Here is a 16,762-nt window from a genome sequence, read left to right on the forward strand (position 1 = left end):
TGTAGACGAGAGCACAGGTAACAATACAGGACAAGCAGTGAGGAGCTCCCGTAGCTTTCAACTCAGTGCAGAGTCCAGAGGGAGGCCTAGGTCACTAAACGATCAACAGGTATCTAATAATGACGTTCACAAAGGTGACAATACGTTTTTTTCAACATATCCTTACATTTACCCATACAGCACAACGTATTTTCTATACTCTCAAATCCCCAATGTAACTACTTTCTCCTGAGAAACACAAGTATAGAGTGAAATCACAATAACTTATACAACAAATCTATTCAAACGCCCAGATATGACAGAACACACCCCTTTAAATATGTATTTCCTTCATTTCAGTTTTCTTCCCTCCCCAGGATACCTGAAAATTCACTATCGCATATTAAAGGCAATACATCTACTAATAAAGATGGACATTAAAGTTAATTATTAAAAAATTACACTTTTCATTAAGACATGTATTGATAAAATTATTGTGAATAGTTGTGGTGTCTGGAAAGCAATTTTTGTTAAATATAACAATTTTCAGGCGAGTGGTGCATAAGCTTGTTATTTAGTGACTAAATTATTTCCACTGCATTCACAACAGTTCTAATGTGTTCGCTTGTTCCGCATGGCCTGCTACTGAGTTGTTTTCGGAACTGAAACCTATAAGAACATTATTTAAGATGCACCATGGCCCAGAATCGTTCATTGGAACTAGGATTAATATCAATTGAAAGTACTCCAAAATAAAAGATTTAACCTGAATATTAAAAGAGTAGGAAAGTATTAAAACGACACCATAACGTCTTAACTTCCAATCTTCTTCCTGGTTCAGGTCATGTACAGTAAAATGACATAATCAGTGGAGTCATGCCGAGGTTGAAAGTTTAAGCCTCACCTGGAGCCTGGTTTTCTGTCTTGAAAAAAAAAAAGCATTTTGTTCCACAACGGCATGAAATGATCACGTCTTTCACTCTACTTCTCTCTTGTAGTAAAGCAGATCTTGCTAGGTGAGCATTTGCTCCGGTAAATTAGGTCACTTTTCATGTTAACTCACTTCTTCTAAACACAACATTTCCTGGTGCATGTTTTCTCAGTGAAAAAAGACATTTTCCCTTACATGATTTCTCGTTTTGTGTATCAAAGAGTACAGAAAGAAGAAAGAAAGGAAAAGTGTCATAAATGAACTCTGCCGCCCTTGGGAGATGCCAAGCGCATTGGACATGAAAAGTGCCCAAAAAAAGCCATTTCTCTTCGTTTCTCTTACAGTCGGGGCTCCTGTTGCGTGTAAAGGAGGCAGCTTGCTCAGCCAGCAGACTCAGTGCTTACTGAACACAGATGGCTCAGAGCGGTGTGTCCAAGTGGCTGTAAAAGAGGAAAATTCTGCCGGCGCCGTAGCTTAGTTGCTTTAAGTACCCGTCTCGTTAACTGGAGATCCTGGCTCCACATCCCAGCTGTGCCTTTCTTCCTGTCTTTTTGTGCAGAAAGTACCATTTTGGACAACCGCATAGGGCTTGATTTAGTTTAATGCATGAATGCATTTCCTTTCTGCAACAACTTGTTTTTCAAGAAATTCATACAGCTTGTGAAAAATGAAATTTAATTCTTGGCTATCAGAGCAGAAGGAATATTGCCGACTGGCAAGAAAATGCAAGCAATGTTTATTTTTTGACCGGAAAGGTGCGAATGGAGAAGACCCTCTTTCATCAGTCTCTGTGGCGCAATCGGCGAGCGCGTTTGGCTGTTAACTTAAAGGTTGGTGGTTCAAGCCTACCCCGGGACAATTTTCTTATTACTGTCAATGTAAACACTGCCTCCACTAAAGCCGAAACCTTAAACCTCTTTATATTTGCAGAAAATGTGAGTCTTTTGCCCGTGTCCAACAACAACACTTGAGACAGGGGAAGTGCAATAGTGATCAACACCGCAACTCCCCAGAAAACCATATTCACCCATGGAAAAGTATCTTTGAAGGGCTGGCGGGAGATATCATTTATACTCCTGTTGCGTCCTCTGCTAAAATAGTTTAGAAATACAACGCGGATTTGTTTGAGAATTTGACAAGCATTGTTACGTTAGCACTGTGAAGTTGGATGTTGATATTTTGATATATTTACCTTAATTTTAACATAAATATAAACATAAATGCTGTACAATCTATGTTGTACAATCAAACACAGGCATATTTTGAGTCTCGTGCTGATCGTCCTGTGGATCCAAAAGAAAATTTTAAAGCTGATACATTTTCAATTGTAATTTGCATCTAGCTACAACGTCCCTAGAAAAGAGATTTTATTAGTTGCGTGCAATCGGTATGTTTTACTTTACGTATGGTAGTGGAAATAGTTTTAAAAATGTTTTCTAAAGAAGATTGTATTGCCAGGACCTGCCTTTAGCGCTCAGTAGCGATTACGCTGTTGATATAATTGGAGAAGAAATGTAAGATGAATTGATGATCGAAGCTAAAATAGCCCTAACACGACTCCTGTAACAGTGTTTGTATTTATAGCAAGTAATATTCTTTTTCAAACCCGAACGTTGCTTTTGCATTAAGTGTTATGTAACCATTAGCAGTTTCGGTTGCTTCTGAAGAGCGCACTTTTCCAAACTGAAGCCTATAAGAACATTATTCAAGATGCACCGTGGCCCAGAATCGTGCATCGGGACAAGGATTAACATCAATTGAAAGTACTCCTATATAAAAGATTTGACCGAAAAATTGAAAGAGTAGGCAAGTACTAAAACAACACCATAACGTCTTGACTTCCAATCTCTTTCCTGGTTCAGGCCATGTAAAATGACAATCAGTGGAGTCATGCCGAGGTTGTGAGTTTAAGCTTCACCTGGAGCAGCTCGGTTTTCTGTCTTGACAGGTGAAGTTGTTTCTGCTACCTACCCTCCCTTTGAACAAAGTGTGGAGGTGTTTGAGGTACAAACAGTGAAAGTTCAGGCCCTTGGGACGATCCCTATTCAACTGTGCATGTTGTTTTGTTCTCAGAGTTTGCAGAGATGGAGGACATTCGCACCTGGCTTAGCCAGTATTCCATAGTCCTTCATGGAACTCAGCTCAGAGTTACTGATGGAATAAGAACAGGAGAAAGGAAGATTCGCTTGCTACCAGACAGTGTAAATAGAGGCTTAAGACAGCTGCCCTCTACAATCTGAATAGGTGCCTGCAATAGATATGTTTTTGTGTGGGGCAATTGAAGGTATGTCGGTGCTGTGGGACACCTGGCATCATCTTGCACAATGAAATTTTGCAAGACCTGCAGCAATCAGGGACATTTTCCCTCTGATTCTTTATTGTCTCTCATGTGATTACCAGTATGAGCCTTTCTTGTACCACAAGTGCCTCACTCCCAGCCCTTGCTTTGTGACAGCAGTCAGATGTGAACAGGAATCTGTTCTGGGGCCAGGCCCTTTCACCTCACCCTGACCACTGCTTGATTTGGGCTGTGGTGAAGAGTGGAAAGGACACCCTGTAGGGCGTGAGGAACATGGGGGTGTTCATAGGCATCAAGGTTCCAGTCAAGGGAGCAGGTAGCCTGGCTCTGTCCATTATTAGAGACAGCTATAACCTAATGAGATGGTTTCATGAATAATGTTTTGGGTATATTTATTAAAGTTTCCTATTTTGTGAATATTTGTATTTGTTTGTGGAATTTAAATAAAGTTCTTAAAAATAAAAAAAATAAATAAATGGAAGGTTTTCTGAAGTCAGAAAGCCATTTTTTTTTTATTGGAAAAACAGATTGGTGAAGCTCCCTCTCTTCCTTACCTTACAAGGAGAATTACAAGGTCATCTCCAGAGCTACAATCTAACAGTTGCAGTCACAATCCAGTGTATTTTTTACATTTTTTTGTTTCTGGAGTAGCTGTTAGATGAATTATGCTAATATGTAACCTAACTCAAGCATTAATAATTAGAAGAGGAGATCAGCTCCATTCCAGACCATGGGAGACTTGTGATTGGCTGGGCCAGATCTCTCATTTGCATATTGGATTTGAAAATATAACACTAAACCCTCTTCTTGCATGGATTTAATTTACACCCAAGAGTCACCTACTGTGTATTGCCACTTCAGTTTTTTTATGAGTAGTTAGGATTACCTGTTGACAGGTTTTATTTGTTGAATTTTAAATCGTCTTGTATTATCACCCTGACTGGCCTGTACTCAAAGTTTGGTAAGGTACATGTTTTCATTTCCCTTACCAAGTGGAACTTTTGCTCTTATAGTATTTGTCTAGAAGGCTTTCTGAAGTCAGGAAGCCCATTTGTGATGAAAAACAGATGTCTGTATTAATATTTCTCAAACAATATAAATAGGGTCTTTTATGAATAAAAAGATATTGCACTTGGATATCTTGATAAAGCTGTGTGCTTCCATACAATCTAGCAGTTATGATTCCTGGTATTTGACTGTGATTCCCTGGGTTCAACCTTAGGTGTGGGAACATGTCTTTTTCGCCTTTTCATTTTCAATTGATCAGCACAGTATAGAAAATAGACCCATAAAGCAACGTCTGCAATGAAAAATGTGAGAAAAGTGATCACTTGTTTTAGCTTGCTTTCAAAAAGAAACTCTTTGGTGTGTAAAGAGAATGTGATAACCACTACACTGCGCAAGGTGGGAATGAGTGACTTGCAGAGAGTGTTGAACTTTGAGAAAAGGACTTTTCTAAGGAATATATTTCCACTTTCTGAAGAGGAGATTTTCTCCATTTCTGTAGTCTGACTTCCTCTATGCTAGAGAGCTGTAGAATGTGGAGTCACCTATCCAGTTCTGGGAACAGTGTAGGTAACAGGTTTGTTACTGCCTGATGAGCACAGTAAATTAATACAGCAGAATAAAGACACTGTGAGTATTTGAAGAGAATTAACAATCTTTTACGTCTTGACACGTTCAATGCTGCTGTCATTTCTGTAATATTGTGATTATCATGTTCATCACACATGCGCAAGATCCCCTGTTTGAAATCGGGCAGAAACAGGTGTCTTTTTATCCTCTCACATTTTGCACTTCTGCCAGTGTTTTATGGATCTTGTTTTCTCTTATTGCAAGAACTCGCATTTCCTGTGTCATTCATGATCACGTCAAACAGCCAGCAGATCATGTCACCTTTCAGATAGTCATTCTTCTGCTTCCTAAATTTCCTAGAGACAGGTCATTTCAGCAGAACTGACAAACTTGGCAAAGCAACCTGATAAGACCAGGTCCTAGAAGTCACTACTCAGTCAGTCACTGCTGCCGAAATGCAAGCCCTTCCTCCAGCCTGAAGAAGTTGATCCTACATTACTCATGAGGAAGATGTATCTACCAGACCTCAGAGAGCTGAGCCGGATCACTTCCCTTCTGAATGATGTTGCAGTAACACTCTACCACTCCTCTTCATGCATTCATGCTGGAACTTTAGGAGGCTACTGCAGACAGCAGAGGTTGGATCATACATGGAGGTTGAAATAGCTCAGCTGAGAAAGCCTTAGACTGACGCTCTAAAGGTCCCTGGTTCAATCTGGGGTTTTGGCATTTTATTTTGTTGCGCCATTTGTTCCTCTCTGCAATGCCCTGTATCCAAAGTCACACTTCCCTTTCTCAGCCCGAATCCCAAACTAGAGTTTTTGTGTCCTTGAGTCCCTCTTTTACCGACGCTGATGAAGTACAGAAATAACTTAACATGTTTTGCACTCCTTATGGTGTTTTATGGTGGGACCTCTATTTCTCTTAGTGACAGCCCATTTGTTTTCAATATATTTCTGGTGCACTTATTACATCAGTCTCCCCTGGTGGCCTGTTTTCATATCCCACTTCTGACAATGACTTTTCTTATGTCACTTTGATGTGAGTACAATTGGAAAAAAAACTAAAATGTGTGTAGTTGTTTCCATATCAAACCCATCTTCCATTTTATACAGTATTTCACAGGAGTGAATCAATTCCTTGTTTAATTTTGCAAATGACCCTGCTGTCAAAAAAACAAAATTCCCATGTAGCCAAGGGGTTGCTGAAAAGCAGCTTCACTTTGATGTTTTGTGTTGTTATAACAAATTCATCTCATTTTAAAAAAAATGATTTCTGTAGGAAGAAAGGTGTCTCACACTACAGTTTAAATTGTAAACAGGTTGTAGAAAAAGCTCCTTAGCTCCCTGTCAGGAATCAAACCCCACTCTCCTGTATGATAGGGAGGGATTCTCACCATGGTTAAATTGCAACCGTAATATCAACAACATTAATAAATGCATATATAATTGAAATTGAAAACATATCTAACACAGCATCTTTTCTGGTTATATACCACAATGCATTGCTGATATTCGTTGTTTGCCATTTTGGTTAAATACGTTTTTCTGAGCAAGCCTCTTTTGATGAGTAAGTATAAATAATAATAATAATATTTGAATACATACAGGTCTTACTTAATATTATTTTGATTAAAAATAGTATGTTAATAAGCAATAAATGGCACATAAAAATAGTGTGAAGGTGCAGAGCATACAAAATCAACTACAAATGTGGAAATTTAACATTTTTAGGATTATAAATTCCATGTAGCACATTAGCAACACTACAGTTATGCTAATGTAACAATAGTGTAAGAAAATCCTGACCAAATTCCTTTCAAATGCTGATACAAAATGTGAATGATTTCAGAGTTTTGGGTATTGGGTCTCCTGATAGAGATCAGAGGATGAACTGAGTTGTGTGGGAAAGTGTACAGAACAGGTGGACTCCCAATTCCACATCAAGAGGCTGAGCACAATGGAAGAGTTCTGTACACACAAGCGAGTCCTTGACAATATGGACAATCAAAACCTACTTGTATGATATTATATTATCTCTGTGGTGTGGAAAATATCCACTACTAGTATTCCAGTTTACAGATAGGTCATTATATGACAGCTTACATCTGATTAATAGGATCCATCTCTGGCATACTTTCTTATTTTTAGTTTATAATGTATAATCTTGCTGATCTTTTAATGCCAAAATAAAGTGTTTTACAAAAAGCTCCATGTTCTAAAAAGTTACTACAACTTTTGAACTTTGAAATATGGTCACTTTGTATTCTAGGACTGAGCAAAGACTGCAGAAAAGTGCAGTTAATGTTTGAAAATGTGTAATGGGTATGTCTAATTGGTTGATTAGTGAAGATCTAGTAGCAGTTGATGATTAGCCATATGTTGATTACAATATTGAATATAATGTACTATAATTTGAACTAGATATTTTTCAGGTGTGAATGATTGTATATTTACAGAATAAATTTCTAAACCAAATCATTGGCTTGATTTACTTGTTTCTGTGCCTATAAAACTTTTAAAACTAAAACTAAAACTAAAATATTTGATGTATAATAGATCTCTATCCATATGTGTATAATAGTCCTCTACAGTTAATTGTATAATAGAACTATATATTGTATAATAGAACTCCAACCATATATGTATAATAGTCTGCTAAATTGATCCATACATAAGAACTCCAACCATTTATGTATAATGGACATATAATCATAGAAACAAGTAATAGGTTTATTCCATGCTGAAAAAAAAGAACACAACGTTTTGGCCGTGGAGCCTTCTTCAGGTGTATAATTGACGTATAACAACATACGTATATTAGAATTTCATTCTAGACAAATTACGGACCACATTTATAATTCTAAGGTATGCATTTAATAGACTTATATTCTACATCTTTTGCCCACTGGGGAGACACTTCAACAGGTAACACCCCGTGCGAAACATCATGAGCATCTGTAAAATCTCTCTACCTGCCCGTTCTTCACAGAGACGTGACGAACTTTCCTATGCAGTCAGGCCAGTTCCACTTCTTCTGCGCCCGACAATGGAGGTCGTTTTGAAAACACGAGAGTAAAGGGACACTGCACGTCTGCAGATCATCACGTCCGAGTTTAAGGACAGTAACATCAGAGATTGGAAGCTATGGAGTTTCAGGTCTGTTTTTTTATTATAGGTTCAAGAACGTCTGAATACATTTGCAAGAAGTATTTCAGAATCCCAGTCAAATCCAGTACGAATGCATCTTTTGGAATACGTCTTCCTGTAAAAATAAAATGACTTCAAGGGCGCTATAAGCACAGGTTTGAAAGCCTGCTCCACAGAAGAACTATATCCAGAGGTGCCAAAGTCGAGATTTCACCACGTGAGAGAAAGCATCTCAGAAAATGAAGTTGCAGTCGCTTCCACGTGTCATAACACCACTAGGTCAGACCACAAGAGCTGAAGAGCCGCTATCGAGAGTAACGCGGCCGAGCGCTCTAAGGAGCTGGATTAAAGCTCCAGTCTCTTCGGGGGCATCTGTTGGAATCACACCGCTGCCGCGTATCTCCTTGTTAAGAATCCCTTTTTTGTTGTTGTTGCTGCCTCCAGGCGATGTAAAAAAGATTCAGAAACAAATAATTTGAACAACATTAGTCGCCTGCATGCTTGAAGGCGCGGCGGCTAAGTGGTAAGGTGTCGGTTTCGTAAACTGAAGATCGTGGGTTCAAACCCCACCTGTTTCATTTGTCACCACTTTCCTTGAGTTTCAGTGTCTTTAAAAAACACGCAAAGTAGGAGTCTCTATAGTAAAAGAATGTAACTGTCGCCAGTGATGAGTGTTCTTGCATATCCTGCTTTGTTCTTTAGTCGACAAAGCCTGTCTCTCTTCACACCCATCTTCCGAATGATCGTCTCAGCATTGGGAAGGAACGGGCATTTGGTACAGCCCCCCCACTCCATGGTCTGATCACAAACAGATCGGGTGAGCTGTCAGTCTAGGTTGGAAGTAACGTCCGAAAGCACTAAAAATCTGATTAGGAACGAGAAGACCGTGTTTTTTGAAAACGAGTAAACGATAAAATTATATAAGTAGTGGGACAAAACATTGTCTGCCTACAAGACTATGTCATGCTAAACGCCACAAATTGTGTTCGTCCAGTCGTGTCGTCCTAAAGTTACGGAAAATCGGATGCAACTGGTGCATTTGGTGTACATTTCTTCAGGATAGTCGCGTGGTTTAGAACAGCAGATTCATAGATTCGTGTCTTTTAAGCTTTGTGTTCCGCTCTCCAGATAGAGGCGAGGGTTCAAATCCCACTCCCGACAGTCAGGCGTTTTACCCTGTCTTTACACTGTTTCAGTCTTGTGCTCGCTGACAATCACAATACGAGGAAAACGGAGAAACTGCTTAGCAACAACATAATGGACAGAAAAAAGCTTCGTGAACACGTGAATGTGATTAGCAGCAGTAACGTATGCATTCAAATGTTGAAGTCCGAATTATAAAAACAGCAGAAGAAAGGTGCAATTTGTGAGAATTCTCGGGTTTTTATGCTGCTTGGACTTCTTTCAAGCCTACGAAGTGACCCCCGTTTCATTTTCATTTTCAAACTTCAGAACCGAATAACAAAATGGCAAATACCGTTTCCACGATGTATTCAGCGACGCGAATGAAATATTTTAGTGCTGGCTCAAATGCGAGGAATTTCAGAAAAACCTGGAAAAGCAATGCTTGCAATAAATGACATAAATTTAAAGCGTGTAGTCAGCATGAACAGAACAACGCAATGCTCTGTAAAAACGATCTGAAGCCGCAATTACTCTTTTATCCGGGCAGTTCATTCCGATACGATGTTTCTGCAGAATAAATGAAATGCCGAACTCCAAACATGTTGTTGCCATTATTGTTACTCCTGTTGCTGTAGTTTTAAACTTAATCAGTGGGTATGTAATGTTGTATAGGGGTGGACTACTTTGTTCCGTCCAAATTCCATTATGTGAATTTATGCTTTTTTAATATAAGTATTTACAATACAACGCGTGCTCAAAAACCGTTACTTGGTAGCTTAAGAAGCGGCAGTGTTTTGACAAAGTGTGGTATTCGAACAGTAAATGCTGAAGTGTTTAATACTTGCTTGTGAGCGAATCTCCCTCGATTTAGACAAACTCTTGTTAGGCCGATGATTTCAGATCAAAATCTGAATCAAGTGGAAAGAAAGCTGAATTACGCAAAGGTCACAAGGCACTGAGAGGCACGCTCAAAATAATCACCTTTCCCAGTACTTCAGAGTCATATTTAGATCGCTTTAATGCAATTTTATTTGATTGATGGGAGATGTGAAGCCATCGAGCCTGTACTGCGATTCACATTGAAATTGAAGCCGTTTCTCATGCTTTCTCTCAGTGTCGGGGCTGCAATTGCGTGTAAAGGAGGCGACATGAAAATGAAACGTGTAATCACCTTACAGAGGGTCTTCACGACGGGGTGCGTCAGCTAGTTCTCCATTATTGTCAATTTACTGGACTTCTGAAGAAACCTATCGACATAGAAAATACAAACTGCACAGCTTAAGGCACATGAAGAGAAATCCGTGTGCTGATTGACTCAAAAATGTCGCTACAAATAATCCGCCGGGTTGATTTTCTTGTCCGACCACCTCCCTCCGTCCCCCTTTGCTGTTAGCACTATTCTTTCAGTTTCTTTTCTTGTATTTTCCTTGCTATTTTACTGTTCATTTTCCTCATCTGGAGATGGATCCACAACCGAAACCGTTTTCACCCTGTTTCTGCAGCGTCAGTCTGTATGAGGAGCACAACTTGCACAGCTCCAGTGGCGCAATCGGTCAGCGCGCGGTACTTATACAGCAGTGCACAGCGGAGTCATGCCGAGGTTGTGAGTTCAAGCCTCACCTGGAGCAGTGTCTTCAGCTACTGAAAGCAACTGTTGAGTTTAGATACTCTTAGGTATTTGATGGAGATAAATTAACATCAAACGAACAAGTAAAGGTTTATTTCTAGTCACAATCAAAGAAGGCTCCACAGCTGAAACATTGTGTTTCCTTCTCTTTTCAGCATGGAATAAACCTATACTTTTACCTTTGCAGCCCACACATGCTTATGCAGCTCCCTACTTAAATTACTATCAGCTGTGTACCTCCAGTTGACCTGTACACAAATATATGAGAGAGGTCTACTGAGACGAGAGGAGCACTGAAGACTTGATAAAGCTCTCGCATTAGATTCTGTGTTTATGTTGTTCCCCAGATTTGTTTTTAATGTTCTTTTTCTTTTGAAGTTGTTGCGTTTGGTTGTTTTTTTATAGTTGCTAGACTACTACAGGGATTTACCTAGGTTCCCGGAAGACTTCTCGTTTTGTGTTTGTTGTGTTTTCGGGTTACAACTATTTTTTTTCTTGATAGGACCCCACGCATTACTGTGGGACTAGTTAACTTTAGTTCATACATTGTACCTGAAATTACCACATAAACTACTACTCTGTTTTCCTTTTTTTTAAAAAAAAGGCAAAACTAATGTTTGTTTCTCCTTGCTTCTGATTGGTAGCTACAACGGGTCAGTTGAAACAAACTGGCTGCTGAAATTTGTCAGCAGCTCTGTACCAAACCTGTTCTCAATTGCAACAAACCTAAAATAACAGCTGCTGCCCATTAGACGTTACTAAAGTAGGAGACTAAGCAGACTAAGCGGAACAATAGATCACATTGGAACTGTCCTGAATGTAGTGGAAATAATATCGTCATTAAGTAATGAACAATTGCTTTCCAGACACTACAATTATTCACAAGGAATTTTATCAATACATATTTTATTAATAAAAGCGTGATATCTTAATAATGAAGTTTAATGTTATCTTTATTAGTAGCTGTATTACAGGTAATGCATGCACAGACTTTATTATGCTATAATGAATTTTCAGGTATCCCGGGGAGAGAACTGAAATGAAGGAAATACATATTTAAAGGGGTGTAAGTCTTAAATGTGTTCTGTCACATAGGAGTGTTAATTGACTAGATTTGTTGTATGATTTAATATGATTTGACTCTACACTTGTGTTTCTCAGGAGACAGCATTAATATTGGGGATTTGCAGATACAGATAATAAGTTGTACTATACAGGCAAATGTACGGTTACCTTAATGAAAAAAAACTTTTATCATTACCCTTTTCAACATTATTATTTAAGACAGTCTTTCAGAACAGTATTCTCGTATTAGTGGCTATAGTCTAATGATAATGGTGGTGAAACAGGCGAAATGTGCGGAAAGAATTGGAGATGGAACAGGAGACTCATCCAGTCGATAGAAAGGTTGGGAAGGACTGCACAAACACCGTGCCAGTGCTTAGTAGCGTCATTCAAAAACAATACGTGGTTTAACAATATCAACTGCTCTACTTTGAGCTCAGCTCCACTGCTAGTAATACATTGCCCAAATGTTCTAATTAGATACATGTGTTTTCTATGTGTATTTAATTAGTATTTCTTTTGTTTTAATTGATTTAAAATAGAATCTTTATAAAACAGACAAAGGCTTTATGTGTCGCGCTGAAATTCACACACAAGTAAGGAAAGATATCGCGCTTAGGAAGAAATCCAGAGTGGAGATGCCGGCGATTGAAAACAGCCATATACATGCGAGGTACTGTACTGTATGTGCTCTACCACTGAACTAAACTCCCGACAACTACTGTATCTTTATCTGCGGCACTTTGTTTTAGGAAGAGTGAGGAGTCTACAAGCCTAGAAAATGTTAGAAGAATTCAGAACAAGAGGCTCTGCTTCACCGTTTACTCAGCTTTCGTTGGACAACTAAGTGAATGACAAATTTTCACTTTCTGATTAAAGAACATAAAAAACACCTTTCTTCCAGCCAGATTCAAACCAGAGAACAAAGAGTTCCCAGCTGTTTCCACTATATTCCTCCGCTCTTACAACTGAGTAATCGAAAACACAGGAAGCCCACCTTTTGTCTTACATAAAGCACAATGTCGTGCAACGTTCCTATTTATTTAAATCCCAGTTCAAAATCAAATCTCATTCCCATAGTCCTGTTTAGTTTGAATTTAAGCAGTTAACCAGGCTTCTACAGTATACACTCCCAGAGATATTACAAAATGTTTGAGGGACATCATTAGATATAGAAATTGACTCTTTTTCTAGTGGGATCACATTAAACCTTTCTTTTGGATTGAGAACAGGATCGTCATGAGATTCAATACACATCTGCCTTTGCTTCTTTCGACGACGAATGGATTATTGAGGTGCAAACATCGGTTCAAATCAAAACAAAATTGTACTATACAGTACTTCTGTTTCAGCTACCAAAATTTAGCCTTAGTTGTAAAATTCCATATTAATATTCAATATTAAGTGGATTTAAACATGCACAGTAGAGAAACAGATTAAATCTCTTCCTCCCTGGGCCACTTGCCCGCTTCTCTCACTAAACCACCATTCCGTCTCTTCACAGCTGTTCCAAGACCCTCTTTCTGTCACACCTCTCTACATCTATTCTGACTTCACACCTCTTGATTGGCCTCTCTTTCTGTCCCCTGCTCCGGCCTCTCACTCCTCCTCCCTCCCAGCCTTTGTTCTCCCACTACTTTACCTTTGCCTACTGCCCTGTCTCTCTCACACCTGAAGAAGGCTCCACGGCCGAAACGTTGTGTTCTCTTTCTTCTTTTTTTCAGCATGGAATAAACCTATCTGTCAGAAGTGTTTGACTGACAATTGAGCAATATGTGATTATCTCTTATTATTATTTTTACTTATTTAATGAACAGCAGTGTTGTCACTCTTATAAGTGTAATATGATTATCAGCAGCAGCAGACTGATGGTCGTGTCTACAATAGTGACTAGTTGACAAGTTTGTAGCTCTGAGCAGTGGGACTCAGATCACACAGAAGACCTGTCTGTGTGTGATTCCACACCAGCCCTGGGATTCAGCGTCGCCCACACGTCTCTCATGTGGAGTCTTATAAATATACAGTTAAACAGAGTCTGATAACAGTTATATAGTTAATTAAATAATCAAACTTGCTGAGGAACTGAGAGATCGAGTGAAAATAAAACCAAGAATTGCTCTTCAACCTCCAGGATCAGGAGTCTGATCCTCTTGGCTTCTATTCTATGGAGATTCGTGTAAAAAGCTTAAAAGCACTTATTATAGAGACCTGTGCTCCTTCTCTTTCTCTTCTGCTGCACAGGAGTATGCTTTATAACGCATTATTCTGTGAAGCAAACATTTTTTTTTCTGTTAGTGTTTAATGAATTTCATTTCTCGGTTTGTCATTCTCCTCCTCCTGCTGTTATGAATCGCTTCTCTTAACAGCCCGGTGTGTTTTGTTTTTGGAGATGTTATATCTGTAAGAAAAGCCCTCCGGGCTACGGACAGGAGTCTCCTCCAGCGGAGACGCGCTCTGCTCTGACAGAAAGAGCGCTGTGACGTCACAGACACCAGGCAGAGCGCCGGAATCGGAGATCGAGACCGCGGGAGACGCGCAGAGCGCACGGAGGAGAGTTATTGATCACTTATCAAGCAATTAATTCAACTAAAAAAACATAGAATAATCGATTAAGTTCACCGATTGGTGAGCACTGATTCTTTTCCCATTCTTGACCCATTTTAAAATCTAGAAAAGAGTCAAAATCGATTAATTAACATGCGTTTAGTATTAATAATGTTCAATCTGAAATAAAAGAATGATTTATTCAAATTATTATTTAGGAATTGTATCCTAGAGCTAGAAAATTATATTCAAAGTTAATAAATAAGTAACAGTTTAAATGCATGTTCCATTTGTTTACAAATCATAAGTATGTTAACCATGGCGACACGTGGCACATCACTGTGCCTGGCTAGATGTCTCGCCTTCGTCACAAAGAGTGGTGTGACGTCACGGACAGCAACTAATACTAATGCTTGTGTATTTATGTTAATATTAGTGAGAGTACAACTGGTAGTTTTAATACTAATGCTAGTGTTCATGTGAGTATTAATGATGATAGCACTACTGATAATTTTAGTTTTAATGGTCATATTAATGTTAATATTAAATTTAATTATAGAGTTACTGTTACAGTATTAACAGTAGCAGTAGTGTTAGTTTTAGTGATATCATTACTGTTATTATAAGTGTTTGTAGAGTGTGTCTGTGAGTTTGTGGTGTTTGTGAGTGTGTGGTGTTTGTCAGTGTGTGAATGTGTGTCTGTCAGTGTGATATGTCTGTCATTGTGCAGGTGTGTGTCTGTTAGTGTGTGGGTGTGTGTCTGCAAGTGTGTGGTGTCTATCAGTGTGTGGGTGTGTGTCTGTAAGTATTAGTAGTGTCTATGTGTGTGTCTGTGAATGTGTGCGAGTACTGTATGTGTGTGAGTGTCTGATTGTGTGTATAAATGTGTGTGGTGCCTGTGAGTGTGTGTTGTGTCTATGTGTGTGTCTGTGAATGTGTGTCTGTGAGTTTGTATCTGTGAGTGTGTGTTGTGTTTGTGTGAATGTGTGTGAGTGTGTGGTTGTGTGTCTGTCAGTATGTCATAATGTGTGTGAATGTGTGGGTGTATATCTGTCAGTGTGTGTGAATGTGTGTGTAGGTGGGCTTGGGCTCCAATGCTGTGTCTGACAGAAGTGACCCATCAACAGGTGTTGAGGTCCAGAGTCACTTGCAAATTTCTAGAGCACTTTAGAACTTTCTAGAGTCCAGACCAACGAACAGAAATCTGTCAGTGCTGTGTTTTTATCACTATTAACGTATGTGGTGTCTGTGGGTGTGTGGGTGTTTTTGAGTGTTTGATGTGTGTGGGTGTGTGTCCATGAGTATGTGTAGTGTCTGTGTGTCTATGTGAGTATTAATGATGATAGCACTACTGAATACTAGTATTCATGTGAGAATTAGTGATGATAGAGCTACTTTGAATTTTAGTTTTAATGCTAGTATTCATGTTAATATTAGTGATAATCATAGTGTTAGTGTCAGAGTATTAATACTCATTGTCATGTTAGTTCTTTTGATAGTATTACTGTTATTATTGGTATTATTAGTGTACTACTAAGTTTGTGTTATTGTTAGTAATATACAAACTGTAAGCCTTAATTGCAGTGTTACTGTTGTAATATTGGCAGTATTTGTGTAAGTGTTAGTTATAGTGTAACTGTAGGTAAGAGTGTAGGTAAGGCCCCGGCTGCCCTGTGGTGGCTCGGGGAGGGCCTGCGGGTCAAACTGGAGGGGCTTCTCTAGGTTGAGGAGAGCTGGGTGCGGACCTGGGCTCAGAATGCCATGTCTTCCATCCAGCTTGACTGCCTGGAGTTGTACGATGAGGTCCTGGCCAAGTTTGGATCGGAGGCAGCATATGTGGGATTGGTGAGTCCCTGAAACCCCTCCCCTTGTCCAGCTTACACTGTGGTATCAGGGCGGTACAGGGGCTGGGGCGACTCTCCTGACCCCCTCAGCTTTCCAAGATACCTGCGTCACCCCACTCAACCTGGAAATCTCCCAGATCCAAGGGGAGAGAGACAGGAGCTGGGCTGGGACACCAGCCTGCTGTTATTTCAAGTGGGTGGCTGAAAAACACACCGCTTACAGATCACCACTAGGGGGCATCATAGAGTGGGTGGTGAGACTCTTGGTCATCGATGGCAACAGTGGGGTTACTCCCCCTCTCTCTAATGGCTCTATTAACAGTGGGGTGTCTCTCTCTCTCTATTGGCTGTATTAACAGTGGGGTGACCCCTCTCCCCCTCTCTTTTGGCTTTAGAGATACCACAGTTCCACCCCTAGGTTGCATCTCCTGTCTGGCGCTGTGGAGGTATGATGATGATGATTCACTGTCTTTGTTCTCTCTCTCTGGTACAGGAGTTGGTACTGAGTTAGTGAAGTTTCACAGAGGATATGATAAGAATTTTTACCAAATCCCAAAATTAAAACAGTGAAGACAACAGGCAACACAACGGGAGCTCTGATAATGGAGGTTTGGTTTGACGGCA

At 39.6% G+C, this 16,762-nt stretch overlaps 2 non-coding genes across 2 annotated transcripts; both read left to right on the top strand.

The window, feature by feature from the left end:
- Positions 1-4,202: 4,202 nt before the first annotated feature.
- On the top strand, positions 4,203-4,260 carry LOC148811925 (U7 small nuclear RNA). The gene has a single exon (XR_016086371.1). It is a non-coding gene; the product is annotated as a U7 small nuclear RNA (small nuclear RNA).
- Positions 4,261-10,592: 6,332 nt separating this feature from the next.
- On the top strand, positions 10,593-10,686 carry trnai-uau (transfer RNA isoleucine (anticodon UAU)). The gene is made up of 2 exons: positions 10,593-10,630; positions 10,651-10,686. It is a non-coding gene; the product is annotated as a tRNA-Ile (tRNA).
- Positions 10,687-16,762: the final 6,076 nt, after the last annotated feature.

The sequence above is a fragment of the Atractosteus spatula genome (assembly GCF_055471065.1).
Source record: "Atractosteus spatula isolate fAtrSpa1 chromosome 10 unlocalized genomic scaffold, fAtrSpa1.hap1 SUPER_10_unloc_6, whole genome shotgun sequence".
Classification (NCBI taxonomy): Eukaryota; Metazoa; Chordata; class Actinopteri; order Semionotiformes; family Lepisosteidae; genus Atractosteus; species Atractosteus spatula.